Genomic DNA, 22,997 nt, shown 5'->3' with positions numbered 1-22,997 from the left:
GAGATGGAAGCTTCACTGATGTGTCTAATTCAGCTTCAAGATGTATCTAAATCCTTTCATTATTTCTGAGTTTCTAAAAGGAATCTGTCAGACAACAGGTCTCCTCAGACCCGCTGTCAGGCGTTACTGGGTTTCCCAAAAAAAAAAAAAAATGATGGCAATACTCGCAAAGATGTAAGTGTAAAAGTGCTGTTTATTTTACAGTGCCCAAGAGGTGAATACCAACCCAACACTATATACAAAAAGTAATAAAGGAGCGAAACTGTGAAAAACAAAAACGAGGAAAAAAAAAAAGACATATATAAATATAAGTCCACTACTTCCAGACAATAACCCAAAATTTGCTCACGGCACCACAATTGCACGCTCGTTAGCCAGGTAAACTGACCCAGATCATTCTCTGGGGCACCTTCTTATAGGCCAAGCCCCGCCCCTTTTGGGTAAGACCAACATTATCACCAGAGGTTAGTAAACAGGTAAGTATGTACATTTAAACCACACAACACCATTATATATATAAACATATAATCAACGAAATATTTCGAGAAACCAAAATATGATCAAAATAACAAATAATAAAGATAAACAAAAATGATAAACACAGAGTAATAATATTTAATTTAATTATTCCCCCTGTAACAAACAAGACAATGGACGAGCCAGCTTCCGGCTGCTTCACGCCGACACGCCCACTCACAGCGGACCCGGCGCTATTTATCCAGGCCGCTGGTGGCGCTCGGGTTCGACCGGCCGATGATGGAGAAGAAACGCGGAAGACCAGCAACACAGACGCCGACAAACACTTATAACAGGTACGTATAGACACACCACAGGACAAAACATTGAACGCAAGACAAAGCTAATATGTGTGTGTGTGTGTGTGTGTGTGTGTGTGTGTGTGTGTGTGTGTGTGTGTGTGTGTGTGTGTGAGTGAGTGTGTGTGTGTACTGCACGGATCAACGGGCATAGGGACAGGTCACTCTGTCACATCACCTCCCCCCTCTCCAGGCCGCGAACTGACCGGATTCCGGGACAGGTAGTCGGCAATTCTGTTCTGGGCCCCAGGCTGATGTCTGACCTTGAACTGATAGGGTTGCAGGGAAAGGTACCACCTAGTCACCTGAGCGTTGTGGTCCTTCATGGTATGGATCCATGTCAGAGCTCGGTGGTCAGTCTCTAAGTGAATTCCCTTCCCAGCAGGTAATATCGGAGGCTCTCCAATGCCCACTTGATCGCCAGCCCCTCTTTCTCCACGGTAGAGTATCACCTCTCTCGGGGTAACAGTTTCCTGCTCAGGAATGCTATGGGCCTTTCTTCACCCATCTCGCCCTGGGCCAGGACTGCTCCAATCCCCACAACTGAAGCATCTACCTGAACTGTGAAATCTTTTTTGAAGTCTGGGCTTAGGAGGACGGGACCCGAGCACATCTGCTTCTTCAAGGTGGTGAGGGCCATCTCACAATCCTCAGTCCAGACAACTGGGTTCTTCATACTCTTACAGAGCAGGTTGGTTAATGGGACGGCAATGGTCGAGAAGTTTGGAATGAATCGTCGATACCATCCCACCAGTCCCAAGAAGGATCGAACCTCCTTCTTTGTCCGTGGTCTTGGGCTACATTGGACGGCTTCTACCTTGTCCACCTGTGGCCTCAACTCACCGTTTCCCAGATGGTACCCAAGGTAGTTGGTCTCTGCCTTCGCCTATTCACACTTTGCCACATTCAAGGACAAACCAGCCTCTTGGATCTTGGTCAGGGTGTCTCTGAGGTGCCGAAGATGATCCTCCCAAGTTGCACTGTGAATGACCACGTCATCCAGGTATGCAGCTGACCACTCTTCACAGTCTCTAAGGACTTGATCCATGAGTCGCTGGAAGGTTGCTGGGGCCCCATGCAGCCCAAAAGGTAGGACCGTAAACTGGTATAGCCCCAGTGGGGTCCAAAATGCCGTATAGGGTCTGGACGCCTCCTCCAGAGGGACTTGCCAGTATCCTTTACACAGATCCAGTGTGGTGATGTACCTGGCTTGACCAATTTTCTCCAGCAGGTCGTCGATGCGTGGCATGGGGTAGGCATCAAACCTTGACTGGGCGTTCAGCTTCCGAAAGTCAATACAGATACGTAATGTACCATCTTTCTTTGGGACAATCACAATGGGGCTACTCCACTCACTCTTCGAGGGTTCATTGACTCCCAAATCTAGCATCGTCCCAATCTCTGCTTGCAGCGGTGCCACCAGCCTCTCAGGAACCTGGTATGGTTGCTGTCGTGAAGGTGTCTGGTTGAGCAGGTGGATCTGGTGTTGTACCAAGCTGGTCCGCCCAGGCCTCTGACGGAACAATGAGGGATATCGGCTCAGAAGGAGGTACAGCTCAGCCTGTTTGTCCTCTCCCAGATGGCAGAGATCAACTTCTGCCGGCTCTCTCACCTTCGGCTCTGGTTGTTCCTCCTCCAGATCATCCTCCACCTCACGAATAAATAATACAGTCTCTGGTTTGCTGGGTGCCTCCTTCCACTCCTTAAGTAGGTTGAGGTGGTAGGTCTGCACCATCTTACCCTTGTCTGGATGATGAACTTCATACGTTACTGGTCCCATTCTACGGACAACACTGTATGGGCCTTGCCACTTCGTTAACAGTTTGTTTGCTGACGTGGGCAGCAGTAACAGTACCTTCTGTCCCGGTTGCAGTTCTCGGGATCTGGCATGCTGGTCGTACCAGGTCTTTTGTGCTTTCTGCGCCTGTCGGAGGTTCTCTTGTGCCTTCTCCCGGTAGCTTTCCAGGCGGTCTCTCATCTCAAGGACGTACTGGACAATGCCCTTCTCAGACTTCGTCTCATTTCCAGATGTAGCGGCCTCCCACCCTTTTCATAGGAGATCCAGAGGTCCTTGTACCCGCCAGCCATACAGGAGCTCGAATGGAGAAAAGCCCATCGAGGCTTGAGGCACCTCCCGGTAGGCGAACAGCAAGAATGGTAGCCATTTGTCCCAGTCCTTTCCCGTGTCCGACACGAACTTACGAAGCATTCTTCAGTGCATTCTTCATTCTTCAGTGCAATGCATTCTTCATTCTTCAGTGTTTGGTTAAAGCGCTCCACTAGTCCATAAGTCTGTGGATGGTATGGGCTTGTCTTTAAGGCAGTGATGCCTAACTGCTGGTGCAGCCACTTCATCAGCCTCGACGTGAAATTAGTCCCTTGATCTGTGAGGATCTCCTCAGGTATCCCAACCCGGGAGAACAACTGGACGAGGGCATTGATGATCTTTGGGGTTGTGATGGAACGAAGCGGGAAGGCCTCCGGATATCTTGTCGCATAGTCACTGATGACCAGGATTTACTGATGCCCCGCACTGCTCCTTTCCACCGGCCCCACAATGTCCATGGCGATGCGCTGAAAGGGAACAGATAGGACGGGCAAAGGGTGTAAGGGTGCCCTAGCCCGTTCGCACACAACATTGGTCATTTGGCATGTATGGCATGTGGTGCAGTATGTTTGTACATCAGTATACATGGAAGGCCAAATAAATCGTGAGCTAATGCATGCATAGGTTTTCTGGAGAGCCATATGCCCTGCCCATGGAACACTGTGACCTAGGTGTAACACAAGGGGATGACAACATGTAGGGACAACCAGACGGGTAGATTTATGATTTTGAATGTACAATATATCATTGACAACGACATACTTTTCCCCACACAGGTCAGCTGGTTTCCCCTCTAACACCCCGTTAAACAGTGGTTTCAAAGACTCGTCAGCTTTTTGCAAATCGGCAATGTTCTCTGGGACCTGCCAGTCATGATTTCCCAGACCTTCAGTTTGGATCGTGGGAGCTGGTGTACCCAAACCTTTTTCCAGTCGGCGTTGGCGACGAGACTTTCTGGGGCCTTTAGTCCCGCCCTGCAGCAGACTATGATGTAAGTCAGGCAAGGGCTGCAGACCGGTTTTAAACTGTGCCCGTGTCATTACCGGACAAGCAACATTGACTTCATTAGCGACAGATATACATGGTTCAACAGAATGCAGTATGTCCGTGAGCACTGGTAAGTCCCGCCCTTAAATCATGTCAGCAGGTAAATTATTTACAATTGCTACATTTAACAGGTAAGTTTGGTCCTGCACACATACATTCACCTCGGTTTGGGGATACTGCTTTACATCTCCGTGAACACACTGTACACTGACCAAATGATTAAAAGTAACATGTGACATATGACATTTCTTGAGCAATGATAAGGAGCTGCCAGTGTCCAACAGAGCATTCAAATATTGTCCGTTCACAGTCACTTGCACATTCTGGGTTTTGCGCACATTGTTTACATTGTCCTCCTCTCTTGGGACATAACAAAAACCAGTCAACTTTGCCTTACGCACTGGACACACTGTTGCCTTGTGACCCAGTTGTTGGCAGTAAAAACACACAAGGTTTTTCTCAGGCACCCCTCTCTGTGCCTGAGTTGCCTCAAAGTCAATGTTAGGTTCCCCAGACCTATTGGAAATGTTTTTAATATTACCTTTTACAGGTTGAGAGTGCTGACTACCACGGTGAGCGTTGAGATACTGCTGCGCCAATTTAGCAGCATCCAGTCCAGTTGCTGGCTCGTGTTTCTTGACCCATACCCGAATCTCGTAGGGTAGGACCCGCAGAAACTTCTCCAGGACCACTGTCCTGGAGAAGGGTATTTTGCGTGCAATTGTGGTGCCGTGAGCAAATTTTGGGTTATTGTCTGGAAGTAGTGGACTTATATCTATATTTATATATTTCTTTTCTTTTTTTTTTCCTCCTTTTTGTTTTTCACAGTTTCGCTGTGACAAAACTTTGAACGCAAGACAAAGCTAATATGTGTGTGAGTGTGTGTGTGTGCTGCACGGATCAACGGGCATAGGGACAGGTCACTCTGTCACAGAATCAGATTAACAGCACATAAACTCTAAATAAGCCACTAACATCATTTTGTATTCACAGGATTTCTAGAAATCTTATAATGGCTTTAATCGGATACTGAAATCACACAAGTATATTATTATTGTTCATTTAAACACAATTCTTAAACAACTCTTTTTAATTTTACATTTATCTAAAATTAAAATAAATAAACAGATGATTATATCAAGATGAAAAAGATTTAAAATGTTATAGAATTTAAAGCAGATATTTATTCAGTAACATCAGAGATGATCAGTGGTGCTGAATTACTACCATCTGCTTTGTATCGAGGACTGAAGTATGGATAGAGTTTCTCTAAGCAGAAAGACTGACCAGTAAAAGAGTAGATTTGAGATCTGGACTTCACATCATAAAAGGAGACCAGACCCTCCTCATAATTAACAAATACCCCCACAACCTCCACCTTCTCTCTCAGTGTGAGGGGGACAGAGGGAATAGCAAGAGCCTTATACTGATTCTCATTCCTCAGTCCTATAGTCCAGAATCCACTCTGAGGATTCCGTGCAATCCACTCGTTCCTGTTAATGTTCTCTTTCACGACTCCTAATGTCCATTCAGTTTTCCCACTGACCTGCACCATATAATAAAATCTCCCTGTCGAGAAACTATGCTGTCCCACAACACAGGGATATTTAAACCTTTGTGGTGAATCAGGGAGATCCTGTGGTGTGTCTACACGTGTTACTTGTTTTCCATCAGCAGACATGGTAAGTTGATGATGAGCTGTATCAGGATCCAGAGTCACATCCACTGAGAGAAACACAGAAAATTTTCACAAAACAAAACTAATTATTAATTCACAGAAACAGTGTCTCTAAATCCCCTGATATGTAAAAACTGTTAGAGACAAATATTTTTTTAGTTGCTTAGTCTCTCTCTCTCTCTCTCTCTCTCTCTCTCTCTCTCTCTCTCTCTCTCTCTCTCTCTCTCTCTCTCTCTGTCTACCTCTCTTTCTACCTCTCTGTATCTCATAATTAATGTATCATAGTTAATCTGTAATAAGGTAAATGAAATAAATAAAATAAAATGGTTGATGTTTTTGTTTCACAACAAATTTTTATCCCACAAGATCTCCATTATACTATACCACATAGTTAGGACAATGTAACTCTTTCAAGTTTGCATTTGTGTAGGTTGTTGGGGGTAAGTAAATAACGCTTATTAAACACATTTGTGATACATTTACACACACACACACACACACACACACACACACACACACACACACACACACACACACACACACACACAGAGAGGACCACAATGAAGTTAAAATACTGTACAGTAGTTCTTACCTTTAAACATCTTCTTTAGAAGTTCTTATGAACACAATAATATAATAATTAATATATAAACGTGTCTACTGCAGACCAAAAATACAAAACAATAAAATAGAACTATATTTAAATGACCAAAAACACATTCCTTAATTAGTTTTCAGTAGATTTTTTTATACAGAATTATTCTCAGAATTTGTTTGCTTTCACTAAATTATACATGAGAATGTTTCAGCCTTCTGCCCCAAACTGCATCTTCCTGTGAACCTTCACCATGTTAAACTGTGTCTATGTCAAAGAGGCCCATACAGTGTAACAGCCTCCCAGTTACCTTTATGATTTAATTCAATTATATAATCATTACATAATTTAAAAGCACAGAGTTCATTCTTAAATACAGTGTGCTTTAACTCTCTACATTTGATTATATTGTCTTCTGGTAAAGTAGGTTCCTGTCTTTTGTATACTATCTGCTTAACTCACTTTGTTCTAGAGTAGTGTGATTTGAATTGTATTATATTCTATAGCATTGTTGATTTTTATAGTGTTGGTTTTTGTTGTTCTCTCAGCTGATTAATCAGGAGTAGTTTCAGTCTCCCTTAAGGTGTGAATTGGGGGCAGGGCTTACCTATTTAAATTGAAGGTTCTCTGCTCAGTATCTCTCTCTCTAACATTAGTGTCTAGTACTGTTTTGATATATTCTACCATACCTCTCACTCTTGTTTGACTACAAATATGTGCCTTAAACCCATCCCTGTACTCAAGGCCTACTCTCGCAGATGCTCTCATCCACAAAGCAGAGGTCACAATCCCAATAACCTCATCTACCCTCCTCTGTTGTGTAAGTCTCAAACAGTAGTGGTAGGTGGGCTCTGGAATTGTCAGTCTGCGGTAAAGAAAGCTGATTTTATCTCTGCTTTAACTTCCCATTACTCCTTTGATTTTCTTGCTCTAACAGAAACCTGGATATCCCCACAGAACACTGCTACACCAGCTGCTTTATCCTCTGCCTATGCTTTCTCTCACTCACCACGAGAAACAGGCAGGGGTGGGGGTACAGGTTTATTGTTGTCAAAGAAATGGTGCTTTAAACCTCTACTCTTCTCTAATTTAACCATCTCTTCTTTTGAATTTCATGCCATTTCAGTTACCTCTCCTATCAACCTTGTTATCATTGTTGTCTACCGCCCTCCTGGTCCCCTAGGAAACTTCCTGGAAGAAATGGACTCACTGCTTAGTGCTTTCCCTTCCGATAGCTCCCCCCCTGACAGTGCTTGGTGACTTCAACCTCCCCTCTGACAAGCTACATTCTTCTTCCCTCCTGTCTCTTCTCGACTCTTTCTCCCTCACACTCAACAGCTACATCCCCACACACAAAGGAGGCAATGTCCTGGACCTGGTTTTCACCCGTCCTTCTCCAGCTACAGATGTGACTGCTACCCCACTCCACGTCTCTGATCATCACCTGGTATCCTTCACCATCACTCTACCTATCTTACCTAAAACTACCTCTCACCCCCTTGCTCTTACTCGCCGCAACCTTCACTCTGTCTCACCTTCATCTGTAGCTTCTGGCACTCTTTCTTCCCTTCCTGATGCTAAGTCTTTTTCCTCACTACCCTTAGACTCAGCCACAGATACTTTCCTCTCATCTCTTTCCTCAACTATGGACTCCCTCTGCCCTATGTTCACTAAACCCAAGAAAACTTCTTCTTCTGCTCCTTGGCTTTCAGATGTGCTGCGCAACAATCGAAGAGAGCTAAGATCATCAGAGAGAAAGTGGAAGAAATCACAACTTGATGCAGATCTTGATTTTTACAGAACACTTCTTGTCAAGTTCTCCTCAGATGTGACTTCTGCCAAGACTTCCTTCTACAAGGAAAAGCTTGAAGCTTCCTCACATGACCCTCGGAAATTCCACAACATCATCTCTTCTCTGCTCAACCCCCTGGCTCCACCTTCTTCATCCTCCCTGACTGCAGAAGACTTTGCTTCTTTCTACCAGGAGAAGATTGAGGAAATCTGCCGGACCTTCACTTCAGCCCCAACTGCACTTACATCTCAGAGTATGGATTCCCCTACACCTTCGTTGTCACATTTCTCAACTGTGGCAGCAGAAGAGATTTTACAACTCATCCAGTCCTGCAATCCTACCACCTGCCCATTGGATCCACTCCCTACCACTATGCTCCAGACCATCTCACAAGACCTCTTGCCCTTCATTTCCACTATCGTCAATAGATCCATAGCATCTGGTCAGGTACCAACTACTTTCAAGAGAGCAAGGGTTATTCCCATCCTAAAGAAACCTGCTCTGGATCCATCAGACATCAGTAACTACAGACCGGTATCACTTCTCTCATTTCTTTCAAAAATTCTTGAACGCATTGTCTATAATCAACTGTCTGTCTATCTCTCACAGAACAACCTCCAAGATCCCAAACAGTCTGGCTTTAAAGCAGCTCACTCTACAGAGACAGCCCTTTTGGATGTCTCTGAGAAGCTACATACTGCTAGATCAGCCAAACTATCATCCGTCCTTATCCTCTTTGACCTTTCAGCAGCGTTTGATACGGTCAACCACAAGACTCTCTTATCCTCCCGCAAGAGTGTTGGGATTTGCGGATCAGCTTGGGAATGGTTTGCCTCCTACCTGGAAGGACGCTCATATCAAGTAACATGGAGGGGAGTGACATCTGCTCCATGCAGACTCTCCACTGGCGTCCCACAGGGCTCAGTACTTGGTCCTCTTCTTTTCTCCTTGTATACTCACTCTCTTGGTGAAGTTATTTCATCACCTGGGTTCTCTTACCACTGCTATGCTGATGATACACAACTTATCTTCTCTTTCCCACCCTCAGATGCCACAGCTTCTGACCGGATCTCAGCATGTCTGTCAGAAATTTCATCATGGATGACTGCTCATCAGTTAAAGCTCAATCCTAGCAAAACTGAACTGCTGTTCATCCCAGGTGATTCATCCCCAGGTCACGATCTTGCTATATCCTTGCACAACGATCTGATCTCCCCTTCAGCCACAGCTCGCAACCTTGGGGTAACCATGGACAATCAACTATCCTTTTCCTCTCATGTTGCAAATGTGACTCGCTCATGTCGGTTTCTTCTCTACAACATTAGAAGGATTCGGCCATTTTTGTCCACACAGACTGCTCAGGTACTTGTTCAGTCTTATGTCATTTCTAGACTGGATTACTGCAATGCACTGCTGGCAGGTCTACCTATGAAAGCAATCCGTCCTCTGCAAATGATCCAAAATGCAGCTGCCCGGCTTGTTTTCAACCTGCCAAAGTTCTTGCATACCACCCCGCTGCTGCGATCCCTCCACTGGCTTCCGGTAGCTGCACGCATCCGGTTCAAAACACTGATGCTGGCCTACAAAGCCAAAAATGGACCAGCTCCCTCTTACCTCAAAGCCCTCATCATTCCTCGCACTGCACCTCGCAACCTCCGATCTACCAGCACTGCTCGACTGGTTCCACCATCTCTCAGGGTAAGAGGCAAGTATACTACAAGACTCTTCTCTGTACTGGCACCAAGGTGGTGGAATGAACTTCCCATAGAGGTCCGGACAGCCGAGTCACTGGCTATTTTCAAGCGGCGGTTGAAGACCTACTTATTCAGGAAGCACTTCAACTAGCACTTCTTTCCTTATCCTTTGCATTTAAAAAAAAAAAAAAACAAAAAAAAAACCTTTCACACTTTTTCATTGTAACTTTGAACAAATGTTTTAAACTCATGGTATATTAAGTATGTAACCTAGTGAACCAGCATTAATGTATTCAGTGTTAGAGATTTAAGCACTTATGTACGTCGCTCTGGATAAGGGCGTCTGCCAAATGCTGTAAATGTAAAATACATATTGCTTCTCCTGTTGAAGTTCTGAGGCTAAAACAGATAAAAAATTTGAGTATTTTGTGTAAATTTTACAGAAATAAAACTAAAAAATAGATTCAGCAGTATAATGTAGTGATAAGGTGAATAGACAACACAATCAGTCTGCAGTTATAAAATGTATCTGTCCTCTGATGTTTTATATATATTTATTAAATAATCATGTTCACCTCACAAAGATAAATATGATGTCACAGGTCTGTTTTAAGTCATATAGAAAACAAGTCATATAATGTACAGTGACTGTGTTTGTATCTCTACTCTTCTTACAGAACTCTTTATGGAGTGAACTCAGAGTCAGCAGAACCTGAAGCCGAATGTGCAAAAAGTAATGTGTAAATGTACGTATTGAAAGTAATAATGTTAAATCATGTTATAAAAGTGTTGGGAATTCTGCTTTAAAAGAAAAGGTAGCTTTGTTTACTTATTTTATTATTTATTTGAATTATATAGTATACTATTAGGTCTTTGACCTTAGTGTTTAGGACAAAATCTGGACACATGACCTGAGCTGCTTAGACATTGACAATGAATGTACTCTTTTCTGTTCTAATAGAATCTGTGGACTTATGAAAATGATAGAAATATTACCTTTCTTGTAGCCAAAAAGCAAAGTTAGTATCAATCCAACAAGAAAAAGACATGCTACAACTGAAATGCTGCCAGCCCACTTCCAAACACCAAAGACTCCACCTGAAATGAAAATAATGTATATAGGTTTTTTTAAGAAACAGTACAATAGTTATTTAATAACTAAAAACACACTCTTACAGAAAGAAGTGCAGCCAAATCACCAACGGATGTCATAAAAAGCAGGAAAAAAAATGCAGTAATGATTATTGTAGAATGTTACAATCTAAATGTTTTATTTGATGTCACTTACTATTGATGATGATCTCTGTCTCCATCATGTGATGTTGTTGATGAAGTCTGCAGTAAAACCTCTTAGAATCGCTATAATCATAAACAGTGATGTGGCTTTTCTCACTGAAGCCCTCAGTGTCTCTGTGTATCTGTGTATCTTCAGCAGTCAGAGTGACTGCTTCTCTGTCCAGCCACAGAACATCAGGTTCAGGGTTCCAGCCTCTGGACTCACACACTAGATTAATCCCAACTGAGTTATCATAACTCTCCATCATTATCACTGGGTGGCTTCCCTGAGCTACAGTCAATAAAGAAAAATAATTGTATGTAAACATGTTAACCTGTTAATTAGAATATTCAATAACGTAATGAATATTTTGTTAATTTGGAGAATATTTTATTCACATGTTTTCTGTCCAAAGTGAAATAAATAAATGCTGATCTTAATACCACTGTCAGATAATACAATGGAAAGAATTGAGAAATTGACAACGATAACTGCAGAAGATGATTTCTATCCTGATCTTTCCTGCATGTTTCCTCTTATCCTAATACAACTAATCAGCTAATTAACAGCCCTTCCTGTGGGGCAGGGGTTTCTAGGATAATGGATGGAAACTTTGGATTAGACAGTCAGTGAGTGAATGCACAAACCATTAATTATTTTAAGTATAACATTCAGTATTTAAAGCTTCATTGCAGAAGTGGATCTTACCCTCAACAATAACATGAAGAGTGATGTCATCATACCAGGATTTTTCCTCAACAAGGCACTTATATTCTCCTTCATCAGCGAGTCGGAGATCTGAGAGTTTGAGTGAAGTGTTGCCTTTCTGTAGCTCATCTTTAAACATTGATGTTCTTCCTCTGTAGGACTGAGCCTGATCTTCATTTCTGTCTTCATGATCTCTATAAAGATGCACTAATGAAGCCACTTCCTCTATTCTCATCCACTCCACTGCCATGTCCACAGCACTGGTGTTTGGTTTGATAAAACAGGGTAGAGCCAGATCTTCAACAGCTACAGCAACAAGAGGCTCTTCTGGACCAACCACCTGTAATTGTTCTGTATTTTACTTGTTCAATAACATCAGTTTTTAGCAGGTCATCAAGCGTGTCTCTCAGTCTATCCATAACTGCCAGTGGTACTTTCCTGCAGCTATGTATGACAGGAGTGACTGTAGGATCAATGTGGATGTGATGTTCTCCTGAGAACTCACCGAGTCGTTCAAAGACACTTGCATGTTGCTTTAGCAGCTCGTCTTTTGTAGTTGGGTACTTGACTGCGAGCGTATCAACGTCCATCTTTTTTATTAGACCTAATGCTTCACATGCATCCTTGCCTAGGATAGCTGTGTCTGAGTGGTTTGACACATAAAACAGCTGGTTGGATTTGGTTTGAGCATTGGAGCACTCCAGGGAGATTGTTCCTTCTGGTTTCAGTTTAACTCCACCGTACGCCACCAATACTGTATTTGTCGGTTTTAGTCTCAGGTTTATTCATTTTTCATGTTTGACTTTTCTCCTCTGTGTTTTGTACACTGCCTTGTGGTAGTACATTTGTTTCTGCTCCTGTGTCTAACTTAAACTTTACAGACATGTTTCCTACATCTATGTCTGCATACCAGGAATTGTCTCTTTTAGTGCTTATGTGGTCTATGTTCACTGTCCCAATGAAAAGTGAATCTATTTCTGAGCTTAGGTTATGCATTTTCACCTTATGTGTTGCTTTTGTAGACTCGCACATCTTTGCGTAGTGATTGAGCTTACCATACTTTCGGCACGTGACTCCAAATGCTGGGCAAAGCCTTGGTTTTAGGGTCTGAGAAATACTGTTATGTTAATGGGATTAAGGGTGAAAGTCCAGGATCTGGAGTGGGGGCTGTTACATCCTTTCATGTTTTGATTGTCACCCGAGTGTTTTGTCGCTATCTGATTGGACTGCCCCTAAAATGTGTATATTTACAATGTATTACAACTGTAAGTCAGACTTGATGACTGCAGCGCCCATGCCAGTACGCTCTGACTTGCAGACTCGTTTCATCGTGTATCTACAATAAAGACTACTGCACAAGGATATCCAAGTCTCCTGGTCTTCTCTGGAAAAAGTTTACAACACTGCACACTTGACCCTTTAATTTCTTGCTATCACTTTGTACCTGTGGTTTTCTTCCTTGTTTCCATTGTTGGTTGTTTTTGGTCTTGTTCAGTGCATGTATTGCTCTTTCTTGTGTTATTGTACTCATTGCTTGTATTTATGCTTTTGTCAGTCTCCGCTGCTCTGCAGATGTCAATCGCTCTCTCAAGTGTGAGATCGGACTCTCTTCACAACCTTTCTTTGAGCCTTGTATCATTTAAACTGAATACAATCTTGTCTCTGATCATGTCATTTTCTGATGCACCGAATTCACAGTCCTTGCTTTTCTGTCTCAACTCAGTCACATATTTCTCAATGGCAACTGACTCTGCCATGGGATGAGCCCAAAACTGATGTCTTTCAAACACACTGTTTTTTCTTTGGCTGGCAATATGTTTTGAATGCATATAAAATATCATCCACAGTTAGGTCTGCTTCATCCGCCTGTGCAATATTTAGCGTGTTGTATACATCGAGAGCATCCTCTCCGAGTGCATGCAGTAAGATAGCTACCTGTACTTTAGCTTCCTTTTCAGCAGCACCACTAGCAGTCATGTATATTTGGAAACGTTGTTCCCATCTTCTCCAGTTTTCGCTTATATTGCCCGTTAACACGAGCAGGGACGGTAGTTTAACCTGATTCATCTCTTTACTGTTTCCAAGCGTAGCTGCCTGCTCGCTCCCGCTAGCTTAGCAGTTAGCAAAAGTCCGTATTTAACTTCGGCAAAACAAAATCGGCGCACTGGACCACTTGTGACACCATGTAGTATTTTCGTTTGTAATTATACGTATGACATGCATTGAGGTGAGAGGAAGGAAACATGTAAGCAGACTGTTTACTCTTTATTTAACAACGGCCACGCCAGCCACAACCTTCATCTGTCAAACACACAGAACAGAACACACGATCCCCGGCAAATCCCTCCGCCTCTAAGCGGGCACTATTTAACATTAGTATAGGTGCGCTATACAATATACTACAGCGTGTCCCAAACCAAATGATGTGTCTACAGAGTGTCTAATTCAGGGCTATCAGGCATCTATCAGACATTCACTCACTTTCATCGTTAGAGTCGTAAAGTCCAGGTGTAAAATAACTGAATGAAACAAGTGGGCAGGATGTGAGTTTTCCTCATGACCCCACTGGGACATCGAGTAGATTTGTATGGGGTCATGACCCCTAATTATGGAGCCCTTGATGTGTGTGGATCTGTTTCCATGGTGACTGTGACCATATTTGGTCACAAGCCTGATTTTCATTGGATCTAGAATGTTCTGCTGGTTATACTGTAAGGGTTCTGTGTTGTAAACTCTACAGTCTAGTGCAGTAGTGCTCGTGTGTGGGCAGTAGTGAGTGAGGAGGTGTAGTGAACATGTCTCATCTCTCTCTCTCTCTCTCTCTCTCTCTCTCTCTCTCTCTCTCTCTCTCTCTGTACATGGATAACCAGAGAGTTCCTGATGAAGAGGACAGATGAGTGCCGCCATGGATGAGAACCACAAAGCTGCTGTTTTACTTTATAAAGAAATGAAATGTTACCATTTTTAGTGAACTGTTGTAGACTTTTTGTAATTTGTCAGTTCTATAATTTGTTTTGTCAGATTCATTAACACCTTAAAGTCATAAAGGCCAAATCGAACATGTTTCTTCGGTACTGACAATAAACAGTGTTGTCTGAGATATTTTTATAAGCACTTCTATAAGACTTATGTCCAGCTGATTCCACAGATTCTCAATCAGATAAAGATCTGTGAAATTTGGAGGCCATGTCAACACCTTGTTGTGTTCCTCATACAATGAAATTTAAAGATTTCAACACTGAGAGTGGGATTATAAATCATAGAGAGGAGGTGGGGCTAATCCCGTTGCTACACATTATTTTGTAGACTGTGATTGGTTGTCCAGTAAAAAAAACAAAACTGTTATAAGCCTCCACTTTGACTGTATGTTATAATATTTGGTACTATATGGTGTAGGGATTATGTTTTTGACCGATCATATTAGAGATGCTTTAAACATCTGTATGTTTTAAATGTAATAAATGTAAACATCTCTGACACAGAGCAGAAATGTCATAGAAATTATATAATTTCTTCTCCCTTTTCACCTTTCATCCATTTCTCCTCTGATAAAAAAACTTTTAATCCTTTTCACTACTCCAGTGTTTATCATGATAAAAGTTGGTGTATTTTCCTATGAATATGGGCCTTGGTATTGAAAGATTTGGATCTGGGAGTATGTTAAATTTCTGGAAAGGAAAAAACTAGATGAATCGTGGAGAAGCCAACAATCAGACCTGTGCAGTCGAGCAGTGAGTTTTCATCCTCTCACATTCGGTGTAGAAGATCAATAGTGACCCTCAGCCATGTCAGTCAGATACCCTTAGTGCCTTGGAGACATTATTTTAAAATAATGACCTTATCTCTGATTTCTGTAATGTTCTTTTTCACACAGAAGACAAGAAATATAAGTGACACTGAACTATAAATAATATAAATGTAAATAATGTCAGGTCAAGTGGAATTGTGCAACCAAGAGAACCTGAGAAATTAATAGAGACTTGTGTGCACAAAGACAGTCTGGACACAGCATGACCTAAACATGAACTGAACACACAACTTTTGAGATGACGCCACCGCTTATCTTATCCTCACTGCATTGGCTCCCAGTTAAATTTCACATTCATTATAAAATACTATTACTTACCTGTAAAGCATTTAATGGACTTGTGCCACAGTACCTGAGAGATATTTAGTTTTGTATTATCCGTCACACCTACATCGATCAAAAGGTGCAGGATATTCGGTAGTACCTCAAGTACTACAGTCTCCTGCAGGGGGCAGAGCTTTTTCTCACAGAGCTCCACAGTTATGGAACAGACTTCTAATTAGTGTTCGGGACTCAGAGTCTCAGACATGGCCTCTGTGTTTAAGTCCAGCCTAAAAACACATTTATTTAGTCTAGATTTTTATGAATAGCTTTTCTCAGGTAAAGGAGCAGATCTGGAGGGTTCATGGGCATAGAGTGTTTGGTGAACTGGTATGTCTGGATGTTGTCTCCATAACCCTCACAAGTCACTCAGCTTTGCAGTCTGTGGAGCGGTGAGACGCTTTACATCCCAGGAAGCTGTCATGCCTGTCACCTTCTGGGTCTAAACTTTTAGTTGTGATGTCATAGCTAGTCTTGATGGAGTCCCTGTCTGCACTTTACACATAATTCTCTTTGTTAATTAATAATTAATAATAATTAATAATTGTCTTTAACTAGCATACCTAATAATGTTCTCTCTCTCTCTCTTTTTCTCTTTCTGATTTTTTTTTTTTGCACAGTTCCACTTGAATATAACCCATTGAAGAAAAGGACATTATTTACATTGACATTATTTCCTGTCCAGTGTCACCTAAATGAGGATGAAGTTCACTTCTGAGTCTGGTTCCTCTCAAGGTTTCTTACTCATATCATCTCAGGGAGATTTTCCTCACCACCATCACCTCAGGCTTGATCATTAGGGATAAATGTTAGAGATAAACAGTAACTTATTTTTAAACTTTACAATTTTAAATTAAACTGAATTAAAATTGAATTATAATTGGATTATTTAGCACATCACAGTTGGACACTACATAATGCAGTAAAACAGAGACAGAGAGTTAAGGTGTGTTAGTGAGAGAGATGTGAGTGCACATGACTAAACATACAGGTTTATTCAGTCAGGGCAATACAAATGTTTATTTATTTATTTACATTATTCCATCATTTCTCTCCACAACACTGACACAATGAAATAAAAGGTGTTAAAAGAGGGTACATCCGAGACCATACAGAATGTTAATCTTACTAAAACAACAGATTACACACTATTACTGTACATAGGTGTGGAGTCTCATTTATCAAACTTTGTGTGCAATTTATTGTGAAAGTGTGAAAATGCACAAAAAAACCACAGAAATAAATTATTGTAATGTCTCTCCTCCACTGTTCATGAATAATGAGCTGAAGCTGTCATTCTGTAGTCAGTTAACCGATCTATTATTTTATTTTTGTTTTATTTATTTATTTTTTATTTAAAAGGGACAATGCACATCAATCAACATTTTTTGTTTACACTCAAAATGTAAATGTACCAGAATTAGCTGAAGATCTATTTTTCATCTACCGTCCCTTGGCAGGTCGACACAGTATCATAGTATCATATACAAAACAGATTAAATCACTAGATAATAATAATAATAATAATAATAATAATAATAATAATAATAATAATAATAATAAAAAATACAATACAAAAATGGGCAGTACCAATGATAAAATAAGTTAACTACTGATGATTGCAATTTTGATTGTTTCTAATCCATTTCTTGTGTTTGACTTTAAATGATGAATAGCTGGTGCTCTTTCTGAGTTCAGTAGGGAGACAATTCCAATAATTTGAGGCCCGTACTGAAAAGACTGTTTGACCAAACTTACGTCGCCTATACTGTATAACACAGTCACCCCTGGTAGCTGCCCTGTTTGCCCTATCACTGTTATTCCTCAGTTTTATAAATTCATGCAGTGGTGGGGGTGCAAGCCCATGTAAAATTTTAAAAATGAGACAGGTATCTTGATAATTTAAGAAATTGTTATATTTGAATAAGTTGTATTTAGTAATAATATTACAGTGGTGATGACTGACAGGTTTTTGATCTAATATTTTTAAGGTATATCTGATGGTATTAGCCACTTTTTTTTTACATGCTTTTTAGAAGTTAAATTAGAGTCCAAAATAATACCAAGGTATTTAAAATTGGACACTTCCATATTTTTTCTCCTTCTATAAAAACATCTGCCTGCTGTACATTTGTGGACCTCTTAAAAAAGAACATACAGACTGTTTTGTTAATGTTAAGATGCATATTGTGTGAAATCACTTCTCAGTTGTCTAAAGACTGTAAGTACACACAATTAATACCAATGCATAATTTACTGTTACGTTCATAAAGACGATTAAACTAACTAAAGACTAAATAGTTAGATGGAGCCACATAATTAAATATAAAGAACAGACTAATTAAACATTCTACACAAATATATAAATAAACTCATGAGATGCTGTTATACTTTAATGCTCCTCATGCCTCAGTAGCCTGTATGCAGTTATTATGGAGCTGATTAAACCGGATATGTAGTGTAAAGTGTCAAAGCAGTGATTTATACATTTAGCTGTAATTCTCTACATATCCACATGGTGTCACTAATTCCCGCGGTTTCTAAATAATACCGATTTACACACAGCTCAAAACTTTAATAAATGCATGTCCAATTTCCCAACAAGTATTTATTTCTAATCCCCATGTGATTTGTGTAATGTATATAAAGTGTGTTACGTTGTGATGTAAGAGTGTAACGTCACAAAGCCTGTGAGATACAAGAACAAGGAAGTAAAAGAAAGCACGTGAGTTCCAGAGCCAGCATGTGTCGTCTCATTTTATTGTTTAAAAAACAACATTATAATGTGAAGGAGGTTCTAGTGGTTCTTGTTCATTCCTGTATCTCGGCTTCAGTGGAGTTCTGGACTGCTCAGCGTTCTGGACTGGACTGCTGGGTGTTCAGATAAATATTAAAAACACTTAATAATCTTATGTGTAAACAGTTAGCTGTTCTCTCTCAGTGATCACATGAGATTACTGAATAGAATTTGTAATTATTATGACAGTAAAAGTGTCATTTATCAGTCATCATATTTGTTCTGTGGAAGTGTCCATGTAGTAACTGGGTGATGTTTAATCAGGGTGATGTGGATTTTATTACAGCACACAGTCATGTGATCTCTGATGTCACACTGCTGCATGTCTCTGTTACTTACATCACCTCTTCGGTTACTGTGTTATGTTTCTCTCAGGTACAGGATTATTCCAATCAGTGCAGCAACCAGAAGCACCAACACCACTATCAGGATGATCGCCCACAATGGTAGATCACACTCCTGATCTTTGTTCTGATCTGTACTCCACACACACACAAACACACACACACACACACACACAGTGTTTATTAGTGACTTAACACACACCATGTGCCAGTGAGTGTGATTAACTGAACACCAATAACACACCCACTGGGCCTCATTTACAGTGTTAGTTTTAAACATTTATTTATTTGTAAATCATCTGCAGGAGAATTTATTTACTAGTAAACAAACCTGTGTGTAGAAAATGTAGAATTTAATGATAAGTTCTCATACGGTCGAGTTTCAGAGCAACTTTAAGTTTTATTTTATTATATTAACTGAATGTTCACGATGATTTCTGACCAATATCAGACTGTTGAATTTTACACACTGACACAAATCACACTGAATACGTACCTCTTACTGTTACTGAGGAAATATGAAGTTTCTCGTTATACTCCGTGTCTGTGACGATGTAATCTCCATCATCAGTCCTCTTTACTCCTCTCAGTGTAAGAAGTGTGTTAGTGAGTGATGTTCTCTGTGTGTATTCAGCTGTACAGTTTAGTGAGCTTTTATACACACTGCAGATCTGTACACCATGTGGATCTGTTGAATTTCTGTGTTTAAAGATCACCTCCACTTGGTCTGATATGTGTAAATTCAGCTGTAGATCTTCACCAGGATTCACCTGAACTGGTGATCTGATGGCTGAGGAGAAAAAACACCAGACTGAATTTTAACTGGATGTAAATATAACACATTAAACCTAAATCAGTGAGAGTTTATAAACTATAGAGCAGTAAACACACTTACACTCGATGCTGAGACGCACATCATTAACGTCTTTGCCATCACACTGACACGTGTATATGTTCCTCTTACTGTAATCAGCTACAGGGATGGTGAGGGTCAGATCTCTCTTCAGATACTGATTATGGGAGATTTTAAATCCTTCTGCTAGCCAGCAGTGATATCTGATCACACCGAGCCACTATATAATCTGGGTTATTGAACAGAGACCATGTGACATGACGAAAACATCTCCGATTACAGGGCAGAGCAGCAGTCTGATTAAACTCCACCTTTACAGTAGTGACAGCTGATACAGGAACTGAAAGAGAAAAGCAGATAAACAGAATAAAATATAAATCTATACATGTACATATAATTATATTAAAATCATCTCAAACACATTTTGTCACATACACATGCTTCTTGTGAAATAAAGTTAAGATTGTTATAAATAAAAGACACAAAAAGTGAAATAAACATGAGATAAATATAAAATGAAGGTGGTAATGATCTTAACCCTTGTGGACATTTTAAAAACACGAAACTAAACTAATATAAAAATACATACATTTTTTTTCACAAATCTGTTAATCAACCTCAGTTCTAATCAAAACTGCTATATATTTATTTACTAATTAATTAATGATGTCACAAATCTGCATAAAAATACACACAATGATGTATTTTTAATATAAAAAAAGTGAACTGGATTTTTTACCCTTATTACAGTCTTGGAAATGTCAAAGATGACCAATAACACTGGCTTTTATGCATTGTTAGTTTTTGTGAAGCTTTAGATTTAATTATTTCTCCCTCATTTACATATCAGGGCTGTTTTTTCAAATTGCCTGCCGTTATGACCGTGTTTATTCATTGCATGTAAATGACATGAAAAAACATGCATTCTTGTTTATTTATGGTTTCTTCCACTGAGAAGAAATAAAATTTGAAATTTTTACTGTTGAACAAAAAATTGGGTCATTGAACCATTACACAGGCCTGTGCAAAAAAAAACCTACTGATTCTGCTGGGTTCATCCCTATATGAGTGAAACACAGGAGGTTACAGTTCTGAATGTCCCTCTGGAACTTTCCATAAACAAAAACGAACAAAGCATAGTCTGAGCAGTAAGAAGAAGAGCATAAGAAATAAGGACAACATGTAACTAGATTTGTAAAGTTCGTCGCGACAAACTTTGATGTTGGCTTTGACGGTGCAAGTATTTGCAAAGGCCAGTGCAGAAAGATTGTGAAAGCTACTGGACCGCTAGGCTGCCAATACTTTTGGAGGTGAGCGGACATGAGCATGTGACGTACCAGAATAACCGTGGGGCAGTTCCCCTCATTGTTCTGAGTGTTTTGATATGTCACATGTCTATGTTGTACAAATTTTTGATTTCGCTTGTTTTGGGGGCGGGGCTACATGTGACGTGACCAGAATACCCGTGGGGCAGTTTCCACAAGGACACGATGGCGCTTCTGGACCATGTTTACATATGGCCTTTTTGCATTACAGAGCTTTAGTTGGCAAGGTACATTGTGTTTACTCACAGTGGTTTCTGGAAATATTCCTGGGCCCATTTAGTAATGTCTTTGAAACAATCATGCGATGAGTGATGCAATGTCGTCTGAGGGCCCGAAGCCCACAATAAAGGCCTTTGGCTTTGTCCCTTAAGCACAGAGATTTCTCCAGTTTCTCTGAATCCTTCAATGTTAATCACTGTAGATGATGAGATTTACAAAGCCTTTGCAATCTGATGTTGGGGAACATTGTTTTTAAGTATTTCACACTTTCACAGGTTAGAGAATCTCTGCCTATCTTTAATTCTGAGAGACTCTGCCTCTCTAAGACATCCCTTTTTATAGCTAATCATGTTACAGACCAAATATCAATTAACTTAACTGCTAGATGTTCTCCCAGCTAATATTTATAAAATGTCTTGCTTTTCAGCCATTAATTACCTCATGTCATCTTTTTTTGAGACCATCAAATTTGAAATGAGCTCATTTAATGGATTAAAGTGTAATTTTTTTCTTTTTAAACATTTGTTATGTTATCCATGTTCTATTGTGAATAAAATATTGGTGCATATGATTTGAAAGTCTTAATTTTTAATTTAATTTAAAAAACCTGCTAACTTTTTCGGTTATCAGCTGTTCGGTTATCATCAGTTATCAGCTGAAATTTTATTGGTAAACTGCAGTCATTGTTTACATTCAAGAAAACCTATTTTTAAGCTAGAAAAATATTGCTTCTGCCCATGAATCACATCTAGCTATGCAATGTTATACATCTGAACATTGTTATTATATCTTCTACTCATTCAGATGTTCAGGTATAATTACCAGCTTCCAGCATCAGTATCTGCCTCTCTGAAAACAGACATTTATAAAAATATTAATATTACACTTATTAGTCAGCAATAGTTGAAGAGCTGACAGCAGAAATGTACAAAAAATTGAGTGAATAAATGAACATTTTAAAAGATAATTTCATTCACGGTCAGAAAAAGTTATCCAACACCAACTGGTCCACCACAATATTTTAAAAGCTCTGTATAAATAAATCTCCACACTTTCTCTAGGGAGCAACAAAGGATCAAACCCAAGCCAGTGGAATTCTGCAGCAGCCAACAATCAATACAGCAATAATAGTTTGTCAGATGACATCCTCACAAGATGTCAATGTATTTACATCATTTACATTAATATGGAACATTTTATATGTGCTTACTTTACATAATTCAAACTAGTTTAGTATAAAAACTGAAATCACATGTTTTGATAAGAAATTTATATTTCATGTAAACTATCTAACTATCTAAGTCGTATATTCTTTTACATTATTTTGTACACATCAGTGACATTAAAAGTAATTTTATTCATTTGAGTATTTTAACAGAGAGATATACAGAGTGGCCCACTGCCTTGTCAAATTTTATTAAATCATTTCATTAACACAGAGAACACAGTGAATCAACAATTATAATATAATAGAGTCTGTCAAAGATGAGAAATATAAAATGTTTTACTTTTTAACAACACATTCAGTCTTCACAAGTAAAACCAAGTGTAGATGTTCAGAACTATTTATTATTTAAATGATCAATCTAACAGGACACATCTGGGTAATAAGAAACAT

At 40.0% G+C, this 22,997-nt stretch overlaps 1 protein-coding gene and 2 long non-coding RNA genes across 22 annotated transcripts in view; 1 reads left to right on the top strand and 2 right to left on the bottom strand.

Moving 5' to 3' along the window:
* LOC113661210 (butyrophilin subfamily 1 member A1-like) overlaps nt 1-22,997 on the bottom strand; it is a 322,944-nt gene that overhangs the window by 29,452 nt on the left and 270,495 nt on the right. The gene's annotated exons all lie outside the window — the stretch shown is intronic.
* On the top strand, nt 290-14,812 carry LOC125141450. Its single transcript, XR_007140830.1, has 3 exons — nt 290-812; nt 10,406-10,474; nt 14,583-14,812. It is a non-coding gene; the product is annotated as an uncharacterized LOC125141450 (long non-coding RNA).
* On the bottom strand, nt 18,977-20,024 carry LOC113634111. Its single transcript, XR_007140843.1, has 3 exons — nt 19,878-20,024; nt 19,479-19,772; nt 18,977-19,114 (listed from the first exon to the last, which is right to left on the bottom strand). It is a non-coding gene; the product is annotated as an uncharacterized LOC113634111 (long non-coding RNA).

This window comes from Tachysurus fulvidraco, chromosome 1 (genome assembly GCF_022655615.1).
Source record: "Tachysurus fulvidraco isolate hzauxx_2018 chromosome 1, HZAU_PFXX_2.0, whole genome shotgun sequence".
Taxonomy (NCBI): domain Eukaryota; kingdom Metazoa; phylum Chordata; class Actinopteri; order Siluriformes; family Bagridae; genus Tachysurus; species Tachysurus fulvidraco.
Note: the sequence above shows the minus strand (reverse complement) of the source record. Positions and strands in the feature narration are given on the sequence as shown.